We start from the raw sequence: 16,156 nt of genomic DNA on the forward strand, positions 1-16,156 counted from the left end.
TTCCAAGTCCCTGAACCCTGGGAGCACTGCAGTACTGCATGTTACATTAGCCCCAGAACATTAGCACATATTATTACTTTGCTTCAAGCTGTATGATGAATTTATTACTAAAAGGGTTAATTTCCTCTGTAAGTGAGTGGACCCTTAAGATCCCTCACTTATAACCATACGACTGTTATAGATCTGCATTTTCAGGCTATAACTCATGCCAGACCATACCAAATGAATGTCTGAGGAAGGAGGGGGCCATGACATTAAGACCAAGCATTGGCTTTCAGACGAGCTCTGTACTGACCCAGGAAATGGCTTAATGGCTGCTCTGACACCATGAGGTATGTATCCAATGGTTGTACTGATTATTAGTCATATTCATCTCACAGAAATTGGTTAGGGAGGACTGAATGTCTGGGCACTGTGACACCTCAAGTGAGATAGCCATCACACAGTGAGGCTGTGAATATATGGTAAATACAAGGTCTGGAAGCAACTACATTGAAGAAATTGATAAAGTTACCTGTGAACCTTAAAAGGTAATTAGAGCTTGGTTTACAGAAAAGATCAGTATATCAATAGTGTAATCACTATAGACCAATTATAGTAAATTACTGTTGAAGTAAACGCAGTGTGTGTCCATTGGATGTTGCAATTTCCAGTCTGTAAACAACATATAATTATCCTACCTTGTGATTATGTTACATGTGTACAACAGGTCAGCTTTGTGGGTGAACACAATTAATATACCAAATAACAGTGACATAGTAATCATTATCACATTTTTATAGACATTGTAAAATACCTCAAAAATCAAAGTGAGGGAATCCAGATGTTGCCTGCACTGCTGTTTCAGGCATTTGTGTAAAATCAGAGTTCATGAAGAGCGATTACAAGTGATTAAGAGATTATACAAAATTCAGCATAACTTTGCCAGAACAGGACCCACTGTGTCTTCTGGTATACCTGATTATTGTGTTTCAGTACAATTGTGTTGCATAGGCAACTGAACATATGAACATAGTTAATGTAAGATTTGTATGTGAGTTTATTTCTGCTCGGGCATAATTCACAAGAATGTGTGACATCTTATCAGGAACAAAAACACAGAATTCTCGGAATAGTTTTGAAAAGTGAAGATTTCACAGCCGGGAGGTTACTCTTTGTGGTTGCTTATATCTCACAGGTGAAAACACAGCCTCTTCCATGTAATTGGACATAGTTGAAAGCACAAAGTGCATTCATTTTAATTGTTAGCTGTTTCAATCAAGCAAAAGAACCATCTCCTTTACGTTCCCTGTGATCCAGGCAAATTCTTTCCTTGGAAAACAAATTGTACAAATAATGAAGTATCAAAATATCTGAATATCACTGATAGATGAGTAATAATTGATTGGAATGGATTTTACACACTATCTGGAGCTGCAGAATAAAGTTTAAAAAAACTCTTGTGGGGCAAACAATGTCTTTTTAAAGGACATCAGATGACATGCAACTCAATCTTGCAGCAAATAAAAAAGGCATCACTTCACAACAAGAGGATGATGTAGGGTGCTGAGGCTACTAAAATTACCACTATGTAATAGGGTCTGGGCCCAAAGTGACAACCATTTTCTTTTATATTTATCATGTCTTCATGGTAGTAGCCAAGCCCTAGCAATTACACCAGTACTCACTGTCCTGTTGCCTTTTAGAATTTATGACAGGTCCATTATTAGGAAATTGGACTGAAATGGTATAGTGGTATGGCTTTCTGAGGATGCTACGATAGCCTCTTAGATTATGTGGATGACAGCTTTGTCAGCTCTCAAAACAAGCTGTGAAGTAGTTTGATATCATTAGTTCTATTTTCTTAATGGGCATCTGCTCCCAATGGCTGGAAGTGTAATATATTTCTCAGACAGCAATGCAGGTCAGTAAGTGTTCAGTGGGATGTGAGTCTTCTGCTAATAGTGCAGAATATTATCATTAGCCCAACACAACATTAATTAAAGGAAACTTTAGTTATGGAATAAGTAATTAGTCTTGGGTCACAAATGACAATTCCATTATATAAATTAAAACAAAAAAAAATGTGCTTATCCTGATAAATATAATCAAATTGCATAGAAAGTTATCATTCTTCATTCAGAAACTATGCACCTTCAGATTCCCCTATCTTTTTCACTATTACTAATTATATATACAATGATAATTACATGATGTATTATTTAAATCATGGGTGTTCAAAAAAAGTAAATTGCAAAGGCAACTGATAATTGACTAATAATTGATCATAGATCACAAATCATTAATAATTAAGAACAATAATGAATACTTAATTCAGAAAATGACCCAATGAAAAGTAAATGGGATTAGTAAAAGAATCACAGTTATCTAGGGCTTGGCAGGTTCCAGTTTGTTCCTGTAGACAGTGTGTAAGGGGTCCTCATGGATGCTTTCTTTAAAGTAGAAATGAACCAGTACTGATCACTGCATTGTAGTTGTGGTTCTATTTAAGTGGTCAACACAAAATTGTGCCCTTAATCCCCATCCCATAGTTTTTGATCTCCACAACCAAACTGTGTTCCTGTTGCTGCTGCACTGTCCGTGGTCACCGCAACCAACCTTGATCACTGTTGCTACTGCCTTGTGACTCCTCCCTAAAAAGTATCGCAAAGGCAAGAGAAAGGGTAAGAATGTGAGGTGCTGTGGAAAGCTGTACCTGGCTATTATGTTCAATACTGACAGCTTCGTACAGCAGTGCTAATAGGCTCCAAACCCATAAAGACATCATAAGTATATCTTGGCATGTAGATTGCAGGTTGACATCTGGCACTCTCTCATTATAGAATTCTGCTTTACAGGAATTCATTTGTAGTGAACACATGATTTTTGTTCAGCTGATTATCAGGAGACATTTTTTTTGCTGGATCACGCAGGTCTCTTTATTGGGTGAGGAATGCTGAGACAGAGCATTGTGACACCACTCTTTCTTTCTGGCGGAAATGTTGGTAGAAACTAAAAGGACACTGTTTAGTGCTTGAGCGTGCCACAGTCAAGAATGTGAGTGCGTAATTTAAGAAGTGTACAATCTGGTTAATAAATGTAAAATGATACAGTTAATTATTTGGGCATGAATGAGCCATAGTTTTTTGGGGGGAAAATTGGAAATAATGTAGAATATGAATGAATGATTCAAAATACAAAGGGGGGCATCCAGGACTATTTTATGGCTATGAGCACCCTTCCCTATAATTACTGTTTGAGTTATAGTACAGATGTAATCTATGTTTATGCATCAAGGCTAAGAAAAGACTACCGGAGCCATACGTACTAGCCCCTATCCTTGACCAATCCCATCCCCATTTACCAACCCTCCCTGCCCTTCTTAATTACAAGGAAGGGAAACTGTATAATTTAATTTGGAAGATTAGGCAGATTAACATTTATAGAAACACTTAAAGTGTTTGATAAATGAGAATATATCAAATACGAGATAATTTCACATACTTAGATTGTTATCTTGTAGACCTGTACTTCACAAGGAATTGGATTAAGACTGCTCAAACTCATTTCACACAGGACCTTTAACAGGCAAGAGACAGAAAAGACATTCATGCTAATAGTCTGGGTTGGATTTGGACACAGATTCCACAGGTGAAAGTCCATTGTCAACCCGCCAAGCTACCCAGTTTCCCTAGAATTAGGCTTTTAGTGTTAAGGAGCTGTATATGAAAACTTGTTTTGATTCACTAAGAAGTATCAACTTTTCAAAGTCACTGTTGTCACCAGAAAATTGAAATTCCACTGGAGTGTTTTCCGTCTTGAATTTTATCAAGCGATACAGAATTTTGAAATGTCGGAAAATTTTGAGGGGAGTGAGCTGCTTAACAATAAACAATCACTTGATTTCCAAGACATTGCCTCAGAAGACAATGGAAGCATCACTGGTCTGGGCTGTCACCAAATGGTCATTAACTTGGGTCAAACAATTGCCAAGAAATGTGCAATGCCGTTACCAAACATTAATCATTTTTGCACTTGAGTGAGGTCTTTAGCTGTGTTTTACTTTATTCTTCACCTCTGGTGGTTTTTCTCATGTGCAGTCTTTCTTTTAAAACTAAACATGCCTGAAGTTTTTGTTCCTATAAACAAAGAATTGACCTTTAGTTACTTAACATTTTTTTTTTCGGAATTATTATCAGCTTGTGTTTCCGGTATGAACTCAGTGCATAAGAATCGTAGCTAATTGCATTCTGCTCCTTGAAGCCAATTCTTTCTGGTTTTCCCTGCTGATCGGATGCATCTGCACAAGATCAAACTTGTGAACCCTTTTCAACATGCATAAATAAGAATTTAATAAGAAGTTTTATTGGAAATGTTGGTGGAGCACAGAGACAAATGGAAACTTAAAGATAAGGAACCACAGAGGTGAGGGTGTGCAGCTGTTGGCATTGCAAGGGAATAGAACCAATAAGGAAGTAACTAGGCTTGACGTGAATTATGGTCTGAGAAGGGGTGTATATTTATGTAAGGTTGAAGATGGGAGTTTAAACGGCTGAATACTGCTGGACGAGCTCCGTCTGCATTCAGCACAACACAAAAGATGGAAATGAAGTAACTTCCTTGTAAAATAGCTCCCGGCAGAATAATTCCAGTTCAGAGAGGCTGCCTTGGGCACAGGCGGGAGCTGGCTGGAAAAATAGGAAATGATAGAGTCAACTTGTCAGGCTGTTAAGTTAGAAACAAAACGGTCGAGTGTCCTTGGGAAGGTAGACTGTATATCTTTCAGAAATGATAAACAGTTTTATCTGGACCCACATAAATAATCAGTGAGACGAATTCACAAAAAAACTGGGTGAAAATGTAACTCTGCAATTAAGGTGTCCAATTTTCATTAGTTTTGGGAGGGTTTGTAGCAATTAGTCAGTGCATTAAGTGATCATTTAGAAACTAAAGATTGATTCTTTGTAAATATCTCTTCATATTTTACATTTCAGACTGCATTTTTTAAAAAAACCTTTCAATTGTTAAAACTATGTGGTACATATATCGTTTTGTTGGACATATTTGTGTCTTGCTGTATTTAATAACACTCTGTATGACTGAAGATGTATCGTCTGTGCATTAGGACCATTGCATTCGTGCCCGACCAAACAAAATTCATAAGAATAATTATTTTATTATTCAAAAATATTGACCTGGGCACAAGCAGATAAAAGATATGGCATGCATAGAGTGGTAATATAAGCAAGATATTACTAAGATATAGTTGAAGTATTATTTTCAATTTTCAAGGATAATGCCAGATTTCTGGACTAAACAATTGTACTGACATTTAACTTGCTTTCTATAACCTGCAAAGAAAATCGTGTAAGAAAGAACTTGTGTTTATATAATACCTTTCACATCTTAGGGATGTCCTGAAGCACTTCACAGCCAACTAATTCATTTTTGAAGTGTAGTCACTGTTGTAATGTAGAAAATGCAGCAGTCAATTTTCATGAAGCAAAGTCCCACAAACAACAATGAGATAAATGACTAGATCACCTGTTTTAGTGATGTTGGTTGAGGGATAAATGTTGGCCAGGACACCAAGGTGAATTCCCCTGCTCTTTGAATAGTGCCATGGGATCTCTTACATCCACCTGAGAGTGTGGACGGAGCCTCAGTTTAATGTCTCATCCAAAAGACAGCCGGCTAGAAATTGATACGGGCATAAAATGGACGCAAAACGTACCAATCTGGACAGGCATTGGTCCCACTGCTAAATTTGTGGGGGCCTTTTTTACACTTAAAACATGCATGAGGCTCCTTGAATATGTAAATTAGGGGCTAACGCCTAGTAAAGGACCCATTCACAAATTAGTCACCTGATACGTGGGACAGGCATCGGGCCTACTCCACACAGGATTCTTCAGCAGTGGCCAACCAAAGGTAAGTTTTTGAATTATTTTTTCAAAAGCACCTTCCTGTGAAAACAGGAGTGCTCCCCCGACTCGACAGGAGTCACTGATTTGGAGGAGAGGGTCTCACACTGCTTCACTCTGAGTCAGGGGTGTTGGAGGGGTTCAGTTTGGGCCCAACAAGTTTGTGTTTGTATTGATGCGAAATGAAAACTGTTTTCCACTCATACTAGATTTGTAGTGTCAATGCACCCTTAATCACTGATAAACGTTCTGATTCATTGTTATACTAAAACAAAATAACTTCTTCATTTGAAAAAAACGGCATAACTGAACATTTGCTAAAGACACTGAGCTACAAAAATGTAACATACTCTTTTAGTTACTAAATCACAGCAAATATATCACATGAAGGAGAACATGGACGTAGGTGGATATGTGCATTATCATCATTAAGTATTTACCCTCTACATCTCACGCAGATACAATGGGGCCTAAGTTCAATAACACCTGATAATAGGCACAAAATGATTGGCGCGCTAGACTTGCGAGTTAGAAGAGTGATGCCCGAGGACCATCCTAAATTTGTGCTCCGGCCTTATTGGAATAAATCTGGGGAGCTGCAGGCGCCAATCAAGTTCCCCTGATGCAGTCTGGAGGTAAGTTTGGAAAAGAAGTTGGAGGGGGGGGTGGTGGATGTGGGAGGCGAGCACAGTATTAATGTGGTGGCAGGAGAAGCACTCCCTTCTCCTCCTGGCTCCACATTGAGGTAAGTTAAGATAAATTCTTTCTTCAGCGGTCCCTTTAAGGTGTAAGTTGCGACTAGTCTTAACAAATTTCCTGAAATATTGAAATGAGCTGTCACCAAAGCCATCCATTCTCACTCTTCTGAGCAGGAGTATCATACAAGACTCATCTTCATATTTAGCAAGTGATTAAAAATATGGGCTATACTTTGCATTGAAAATACTCTGTCCAACCTTGTGTGGAGCGTAAACACCAGCATAGGCCTGATGGGCCAAATGGCCTTTTTCAGTGCTGTAAAATTCGATGTAATTCTATGTAACCTGTGGTAACACTGCATTTTAAAATAAGAATATTTCCAATTGTAAAATTTGCAATGAATCAGCTCAAGAAATTTTAAAGAATGGACTAATTTTAATAATTGTGTTTTTTAGATTAGGGAAAATATTTGTCTGAAACAGGATAACGCAGAGAAATGTGGATGAATGGTTAAAAAAATTGTTGTAGTTAACCTGAGCGATGCTCCCTCCTTTCGCATTTCTTCAAAAATGGTAGTATTTATGTTGTGACCTGCTTTGAGTGCAAACTCTTGGAATCCTAAAGGCATCAGGCGAGCTTGAGCATTTTGTAATGGTGTAGTCCTAGTTTATCTCTGTGCATGTTCATGGCTAACTAACCCTTCAGGTCGCTAATAAAATCAGCATGCAGCTCCTTGAATGGAAAAGCTCATTATTTTTTTTCCCCCCTTTGCAATTAAAAAGTTCATAATGTTAATTAACGAAGGTAGTAACAATAAAATAAAGTTTGCTTATTAAATGACTGGTGTTTACTTTTCATGTCACTTACGAGGAATGAGCCAATGTACAGCTTTCATGTGCACCAAAACGGAATTTTCGTCTTTTTTCCCTCTTTTTTTCTCTCGTTTATGAGCATTTTATATCCAGCGGCTGCAGCTGATAGAAACACTGACCTTTAAGCTTGTTGATTAATAGCATGATCTGTTTTTCCTTTTTCACTGTTTAAAATTACCATCTATTATAAATGTGAGATGACTGTGTGGCATTAGCCCTTTTAGTAGTCAGGAAATTATAAAATATACACTTGCACAGTAAGCAATTTTAACAATCTGCATGGTCATTCATCTTTTTAATGAGCCTTGTTTACAGCTCTCCACTATGTTCATCGTCACTCTTCCTATTTACATCTTAGGCCCTTTAATTAAGAGAGAACAGTAAAAATAGGAATTTTTAAAAATAAATTCTGATTAATTCCGATAGCAGAAGGTTATGGGGTAGGGGGTTATTATAACCTATAACGTCTGCTAGTGAAAGCTTTATTCCTTTGTTCTTTATTAGATACAGTAAATTAGCAACACTGAATAGCTGTGACAAAAGACTCCTTCATATTATGCCTTACCACCTACCGCAAGGGCAAGACCTGAAAGTTAGGTCCCTATTAGGCAAAATAAGGACAAATAAATCTTAGCTCTACCTCTAACTAGAACTGCACTCTTTGCCACCAAAAATTAAAGAGGTTAGCTGCTGCTTATTTTTTACACTAATATGCTTTTCACAGTAAAAGTGCACTTCATTTTTAAAGCAGGTGAAATAAAAGATTGTTGTTAACTTTCTTATATTAAGAGGAGAGTTCACCTTTGAAAATATGAAGCATAATTCATATACTATAAAACTGTACAGCAACAAATCTGGGAACGTGTTGTATTATTGTGAAATATTTTTTTGCAGCAAATCTATTTATCTTATTAAAATTAATATTTCAGACAGTATTTAAGATTGCATGTTATTTTTTAAAAGTCAGGGAAGCACTGATCATAAAGTGATGACCCTGGTATACAATACAATTTTAACTGTTGTTACAGATATGTACAAGCAGCTTAAACTATTAAGAATTGAGCCTCTTAAGAGGTATTTGGCCATTTTGAACACCAGAAATGAATCAAGGAAAATGAAATATTCCTGAATACAAGCAAGAGTTTGTAACTGTTAAATTTATCTAGGATGTTTGAAAATTCTTAGATTTTTACTTTGAGATTACAAATACAAAGATAAAGCTGTAGAAGGAAGAGCAGCTCTCAAAGAACAGTGAATGCTGCGTTTCAAGGATATTCATTTTTATGATTCTTAATTGCAAACAGCTATCTCCAAATATAATGCAGAAGTTAGAGATGCCCCAGCAGTTCTTAATTCTACCCAAATGTAAAACGGTTTGTTTGGTGGTGGCTGAGATTCCTTCTCAAGGGTTTTACTGTTCGGAATCTTAAAATTAGAGGTAGGCCATTTAGGAGGGAAATCAGGAAGCACTTTTTCACACAAAGGGTAGTGGAAACCTGGAATTTACAGATTCCCAAAAGGTTGTGGATGTTGGAACAATTGGAGCTTTCAAGACTGAGATTGATAGATTTTTGTTAGGTAAGAGAATCAAGAGATATGGAGCTCGAGTGGGTAAATGGAGTTGAGGTACAGATCAGCCATTTTCTAATTGAATGGTGGAGCAGGCTTGAGGGGCTGAATGGTCTACTCCTGTTCCTATGTTCCTATTAGTGGACCTGCCATGATGTTGGTTCTGATAACATAAGAAATAGGAGCAGGAGGAGGCCAAACGGCCCTTCGAGCTTGCTCCGCCATTCAATCAGATCATGGCTGATCTTCAACCTCCACTCCACTTTCCCGCCCGATTCCCATATCCCTTGATTCCCCTAGAATCCAAAAATGTATCCACCTCAGCCTTGAATATATTCAATGACTCAGCATCCACCCCTCTGGGGTAGAGAATTCCAAAGATTCACAACCCTCTGCGTGAAGAAATTCCTCCTCATCTCAGACTTGAATGGCCGACCCCTTATCCTGCGACAATGCCCCTAGTGAGTTAGAGGATATGCTGTTTTATGATGTCGGCTCACTTCTGTTTCTCTCTCATTCCTGTTTCTCTTTCTCTTATTCCTCCATCAATTCAGTTTCTATCTCTCTACTGCTTCGCCTTCACTTTTGTGCCTTATTCAGTTCTATTTCTTGCTGCATCTTCATTTTTCCTTTCAATGCTAACTCTTCTAAATAACTTTCACATTCTCTTCTTCCTACTTTTTTTTTGTCTCTGCTTTTCTTCTCTGTGTTCCTTTAATTCTTTTTCTCTTTCCTCTTAATTCTTTTCATTTCTGTACATGAATAGAAGGCCAGGAAGCATTGTGACCACACATGTGTAGAAGCTGGGAGAATATGATCATGGATACACACATTCCAGTGATGGGGGGAGTTGTGATTTTTTTTCCCCAGAGTTGTTATGTTCTAAATTTTAATTTTAGTGCTACATGAGGGGCAAATCCATTATCCCACTCTCTTAAGCAGAGGAGCCATGCTCACAGGGACTGTGAGTCAGTGAGACGCCTACAACATTGTAGCCATGATTCTCTGGCCTGTTGCTCTCTTGAGTGTGGCTTCCTGTTGTCAGTGTGGGATTGTGGATTGACACCTATAGTGAAATGAGTGGACAACGAACATGTGTGCTCAAATGACTTTGATTAACTCTTTTTGGATTTTTTTGATAGATAATTAGTGTATATGCTAGTGAGGGTTTTTGATTGGTTGCTAGCGAACCTGAGATAATCTGTATACCGCATGCTGTGTGTACATGTCAGACACGTCCTGATACAAAACTTTTATTAAAGAGATAGATATTTTATTTCTTTTTTCCCCATATAGATAAAATAATACCCAATACAAATATAAGATGATAAGGCACACGTGGAATACATTATCTGTTGATATTAACAAAAATGTACTCACCTTGCTCATGTGTGCAACAGAGAAACATGTGAATTCTATTCCAGGGCTGAGAGAATGGACATATAGATATGAAAATAAATGAAGAGATCACCAGGTCATAGGAAAGCGCAAACTGATATCACAGGGATTTTACAGAGACAGAGTGAGAGATATCCCTGGAATAAGAAAAGGCACGGAAGCATGCACAGAGGACTGAACTGCCAGAAGTTGCTTTTCTAGCAACATTACTGGGAAGTTTATGCCATTTGTCATTGTGGCTCAGAATCCCTTGCTTTATGTAAAGGTTATTTACAAGTATACGTACATAAAACCTGAATCATTTTCAATCCATGCCATTTCACATTTATGTTCCTCCCACCGCATATAACACAACAGGCAGATCTCCAAATGGGGGAATGGAGGCAGTCATGAGCTGAAGTAAAAACTGGTTTTGGAGACGAGAGTTTAGATTATAATGGGACAATCCCAAGTCTGACTACAATGCATGCAAGTAAACCTAAAGGACAGGCAAATAATGTGACAAATTCAGAATGGGTTTGATTGTTCTCCAAACGTGAGGTGGGAAAATTTGAAAGCCACAATTTGTTTTAAGACAAAAGGAGAAAAATGCCAAACTTTTGTTGAGAATAAGAATGCTTGTGCTGAGTCAACTAATCTCAGCCAGGCTGGCAAAGAGGCATGACAATTGTTGTCAGCATCTCTGGGTTTCAAAGGGGAAAATTAACCAATGTACCTTCTCCATGTCACTATTCAGTGATCCTAGCTGTAAGTACCTGTGTGTGGACATCGAGTAATGATTGGTTTAGTCTCAGATATGGTTGAATAGCCTATCAACAATCACTATCTATGCTTATGCATGAATAACGGCCAGTTGGACAAGGTCCTAACACCGGTGGTACTGTACCTTGGGAGGGACTCAATGCCATCAGGAGAGGATGGACGGGGAGAAAATTGCCAAGGAAGAACAAAGAGAATAGAATGTTAAATTCAGGTATTGTCAAGTGGGACTCATTCTGAGATGGCACTACCATCTCTGGTGCAAAAGGCTGTGATGGAACCAAAGACGCTGGAGAGTATTCATAACATGATGCCAGCTTGGTCCAAAGATTGCTATGCAGCCATGCTGATGTTTGCCAGGCTCTTGTTGCTGCAGGAAGTCGGCTGCTTATAGTCTCACAATCTTTACCTGATCAATTTGTCTGTAGTTCTCTCCGCTACCGTTCCTTCCTTGGGGAGTCTCATCTGGGTGACTCTTCAGCTGGTTGGTGTCCCAGTACTGAGAGTGCTAAGCGACCCCATTGGTTCAATTATAAATGCCATGCTTTGGTACAATAATATACCAATCAGTGGAGCTGTAGTTAAAAGCTGTGCCTCGATGAAAAGAGACTAGCAAGGATTTCAGTAGTTGTATTTAGAGTTTGCAATGGCAGGCGCTTCTCTGCGAGTTCCTGGTAGAGTAATGACAGGAAGTGCATAGAGGTTAAACATTAGAGTAGGTCTAAAACAATGTGCTGCAAATGCTGGGTTGGGTGGAGAAGTCCACGAGCAGCAAGTTCAGGACATTGGAGGACAACTTAACAGCACTGCAGTTCACCGTGGAGAGTTTGGCAGGTCCAAGGACATCGGTTAGAGGTTCTAACCGAAGCTCAGACTGCTACCAGGGAGGCCTGGGGTGCCAGATCTGGCTTCAATAGATTTAGTGAAATGGATGCAGACAATCCTGAGTCAGGACTTCAATTGAGGTAGCACCTAGGAGGAGCATGAGATTAGAGTTAAGAGTTCATACTTCACATACTGCCAACAACAAAAAGTATGATGATAAGAAGCATTTAGCACATATACACACTATGGATTGACAATAAAATCATGATGGCACTAAAGCTGTTCCGCTAGCAGACTTCATTTTTGGATAGGTGCGGAAGTTGCTTTCATTAAGTAACATGAATGGGAGCTTAGTGAATTGTTGAGCGAAGGGACTGAAGATGTGCCATCTTTGTGGAAGGAAGAGAGAAGATGTAGACAGAACTGTTGATGCACAGGTCAGATGTGGAAGTCAAGAGAAACCCTTCTCTATGATGCTAGCAAGGCAGTTGGTAATGGGCCTGGCTTCTCATCCTCTTCAGGCTGCTGTTGCTCCTCTGGGCAAAACCTGCTACTGCTCTTGGCTGCATTCCTCTTTGTAATGCAATCCTTGAGACCCTATATTGCAGGGCACCTCTGTAATGATCCAGGCACCTGAAGTGTGTTTCCAGAGTGCAACGGGAGCCCAGTTGTGAGTCATTTAGCTGCATGGACTTCATAGGACTGATGCTCAACTCATGTCCTGGGATGTTGTATAGGTAACAGTTGCAGAAAATAGACTTGACCTCCCATTTTAACATCCCAGGACGGGCCGGCGGGGGAGTTAAAATTTCAAAAATGGGAAACCCGACCGCAACCTGTCTCCAACGCGGCCACTTCCATTTTTAACAGAGTCGGTTTGGGAGGGTGGGCTACTAACCTGGTCTCTGGAGGCGGGTCCCTAATTTAAGAATTTTAGTGAGACTGCTTGCCTCAAATTTTAGCTGTGTTTCAGATTTAACGTCAGCGAGCCGGGTTGCCCAGGCCTTGGGAAACCCAACAGCTGAAGAGTGGTGAGAACGGCTGGATCCAACAGGTAAGTGCCTTTCCAGCACTGCTTGTGGGCCAGGAGGAGCAGGAGTGCTTCTCCCCGGCCCACCAAGCAAACCTGTTAACCTCTTCGCAATCGCACCCACCCGGCAATCAGACCCCCCCCCCCGATTGTCCCCAACCGCGATATCTCCAACCCTGATCCACCTCTCCGGTCCCCAACCAATCTCTCCGTGCCCTCCCCATGATGTCCCCATCCCACGATCTCTCTAGGCCGCCTCCACCCCCACCATGTCCCCCCGACCCACGATATCTCCCTCGCTCCTCTCCGCTCTTTGGCTGCGGCCTGGTGCTGCTAGCCTTCCCACCCAACAGCCAGCCAACCCCTCAATCTGGCTGGCTGCGGCCGGGAAACGGAGCTCAAAAATTTAAATCCGGTCCTACCAATAAATTTGCCAGAACCTCCGGGAAACCCATGTTTCCAAGTTTCCTGGCCGCTATACCTCCCCCACCCCCTCCCCATAAATATAGGGGTCATGATATCACCATTTTGCCTCATTTGCATTTTCCTGCCAAGGTAGGGGCATTTCCCCAGATGACGGCAGTGATATTGGAAAATTGGGCAGGCACGAAAGCAGGCGGAATTCCAGTGGAATAGAACTCCAGCACGCTTTCCACCGTTTGTTATAACAGATGGCCAGGAGCTGAAAATCCAGAACAGATAACTTTGGGTGTTGTTTTTCCAGGTACGAGCAAGGAATCAGGACAAACCTTGTTAGACTTTTACAAACCCTGCACATGTAAACACCTGCATGTCTTACAATGATCCTCCTCAAAATCTGTGAGAACGTGTCTCCGGTATTTTTAGATCCTATTTGCTACACAACTGAAGGACTGTAATGGAATACAGTGACTCAATGTAAATTGGACGCTGTTCTCTCAAAATTACCAGGTGTGAAGGTAATGATTTGGATGAAAAGTGTGAACAGTTAAATTACCTGCTAATATTTTGTCCATTTTCCCAAAAACGTTTTGGGAGAGCAGTGTCCAAATTAAGATGGGATTGTCAGTTCTTAGTGCTCATTGGAGTGGATTTTGACTTTGTACAATAGTGTAAAATGGGTGATAATGAGTCGGCAGCCCGTTTTACATCTCTTCCGATTGAAGTCAATGGAAATAAAAGTCGGGAGAGATGTGAAACGGACTGCTGACTCGCTATCATCCGTTTTACACTATCGTACAAAATCAAAATCTACCGCCTCCAGTGCTAGTGGCAGCAGTATTTAAACTCAGATTAATATTCATATGTTCAGGCTGTGGACTATCTGAAGAAACAAAAGTTTGGATTGAGTTGACTGAACCTGTCCAGCTCGTCACATTTCCATGAGTTTGGATCTTGGCCCCACCTCGGTGCTCATTTCTTACAAAATAAAACCTATCCAAGTGCTGGGTCTGGTCACCAGTCATAATACTGAATGCTGCATTTTGGAAAATGAAGTAAGCATGAGTCTGCCTTTAAAGCCATGCATAATTCAATGGATCTTCGAAGAATGAAGAAGTTGTATTGAGGAATCAAGAAGCAGAATAGCTCACTTAATATAAATGGTGCATTTATGTGGTCAAAATCCAGATTCCCATTACCTTAATTTGAAAAATGTAGAAACCTCATTGCAGGAGCATGTTCTGAAAAACTATGTTTGCAATGTAAAACAAAGGCAGAATCTAAGCATATGGAAATCATGGCAAGTTCTAATGCAGTAAATGTGTGGGCCCAAAGGATTAATAATAGGCAGCTGTTGACATGAACAGGGAATGGTCTAAAGTACAGGAGGTCCAGAAATGTATCATATGGAGCATAATGTAAAGCTTTGTTTCAACCCAAAAGACATTGTTTTTCAAAGGCATTTTTATTTCAGAGAATTGGACAGTGAAGCCATTGAACAAAAAAAACCTTCCCATCAGTAGAGACAACATTCACTTGAAATGCTTAATTTAGAATACCTTAAATAAAAGCTAACAAAATGATGAATGGTAATTTACAGAAAAATATGGATTATCTAAGTAGAGAAAAGGAAATGGCATTATTAACTGCATGGAGATCATTAAAATACATTAAAGTTGGCTGAGCAAGAGGAATTCAGAGGAAACAATCATAAGCTGACATAGATTAGACGTCAATCACGAGGTCATGTCCTTCAATGAAAATTTTCCCACATTAGCAAAAGTGATGAAAAATGGTGCCATAATGGCCTCCACCTTGTGGGACAGATCCATGATTTACTGAAACACACATCACAGAGTGGTAGGACATGTGTCTTCTATACACTGGTCTCAGTCAAGATGTCTGTTGGTGGCACTGAACTGAGATGGAGCAACTCCAGAGGGAAGCAGGGAAAACAGCAGGTGAGTCAATACATTCAACATAATAGTTGGCTGAAGACTGACAAAGGCAATCATTTGAAACAAAAAGCCTCTTGTTGCCTTCTAATGCAAGACATTGAATTTTGGCACAAAGGACCTTAAAAAGGGAAAGAAGTAACTTTCAAAATAGGGACAAAACAGGGCATCATAATAAATGCCCGAGCTATGATATGACATGATTGATGCGAGAATAAATTATATACAAGATATAAAATGTTTTATGATACATGAGCTAAGTAACCAGCTGGAATAGGTAATGATGTAACGACTAAAACAGAAAAAGGTAAAAAGACAAAATGAAACCGATCAGTCAGTCTATCTTGCTGTGTCATGCATACTGAGCAATAGAGAGAAGCAATAAAATGGGCTGCAGGCCTACAACTTCCAAACCAGTGCACCCTGTGAGTAGCGCTCCATGCAGGATGCATCTGATCAGGCAATCAGTCCTCTATCTTCCTTTCTGCCTATTACTCTACTCCTGTGACGCTACAAGAATGTGTTAGCATAATGCTTAACATAATTTACCCTTCTTATCTCTTGGACCATGTATGTGCCTCGAATATATTTCTTGAACCTATTTTACCAACTTCCCAAAAACAAAGTGTTGAAAAGCTGAAACAGAAACAGAAAAAAACTGCAGAGTTGGCATTTGAGATTCATACCTTTCGTGGGTTACGAAAACGCAGGACAGGAAAAGTCGAA

At 39.7% G+C, this 16,156-nt stretch overlaps 1 long non-coding RNA gene across 1 annotated transcript in view; it reads left to right on the forward strand.

Annotated features, from left to right (window-relative positions):
* Window positions 1-4,254: 4,254 nt before the first annotated feature.
* The window catches only part of LOC137301629 (uncharacterized), a 103,455-nt gene continuing 91,553 nt past the window's right edge, over window positions 4,255-16,156 (forward strand). The window contains exon 1 of the long non-coding RNA XR_010958327.1: window positions 4,255-4,404. This is a non-coding gene — a long non-coding RNA (uncharacterized lncRNA). The remainder of the gene's footprint in view (window positions 4,405-16,156) is intronic.

Source organism: Heptranchias perlo, chromosome 34 (genome assembly GCF_035084215.1).
Source record: "Heptranchias perlo isolate sHepPer1 chromosome 34, sHepPer1.hap1, whole genome shotgun sequence".
Taxonomy (NCBI): domain Eukaryota; kingdom Metazoa; phylum Chordata; class Chondrichthyes; order Hexanchiformes; family Hexanchidae; genus Heptranchias; species Heptranchias perlo.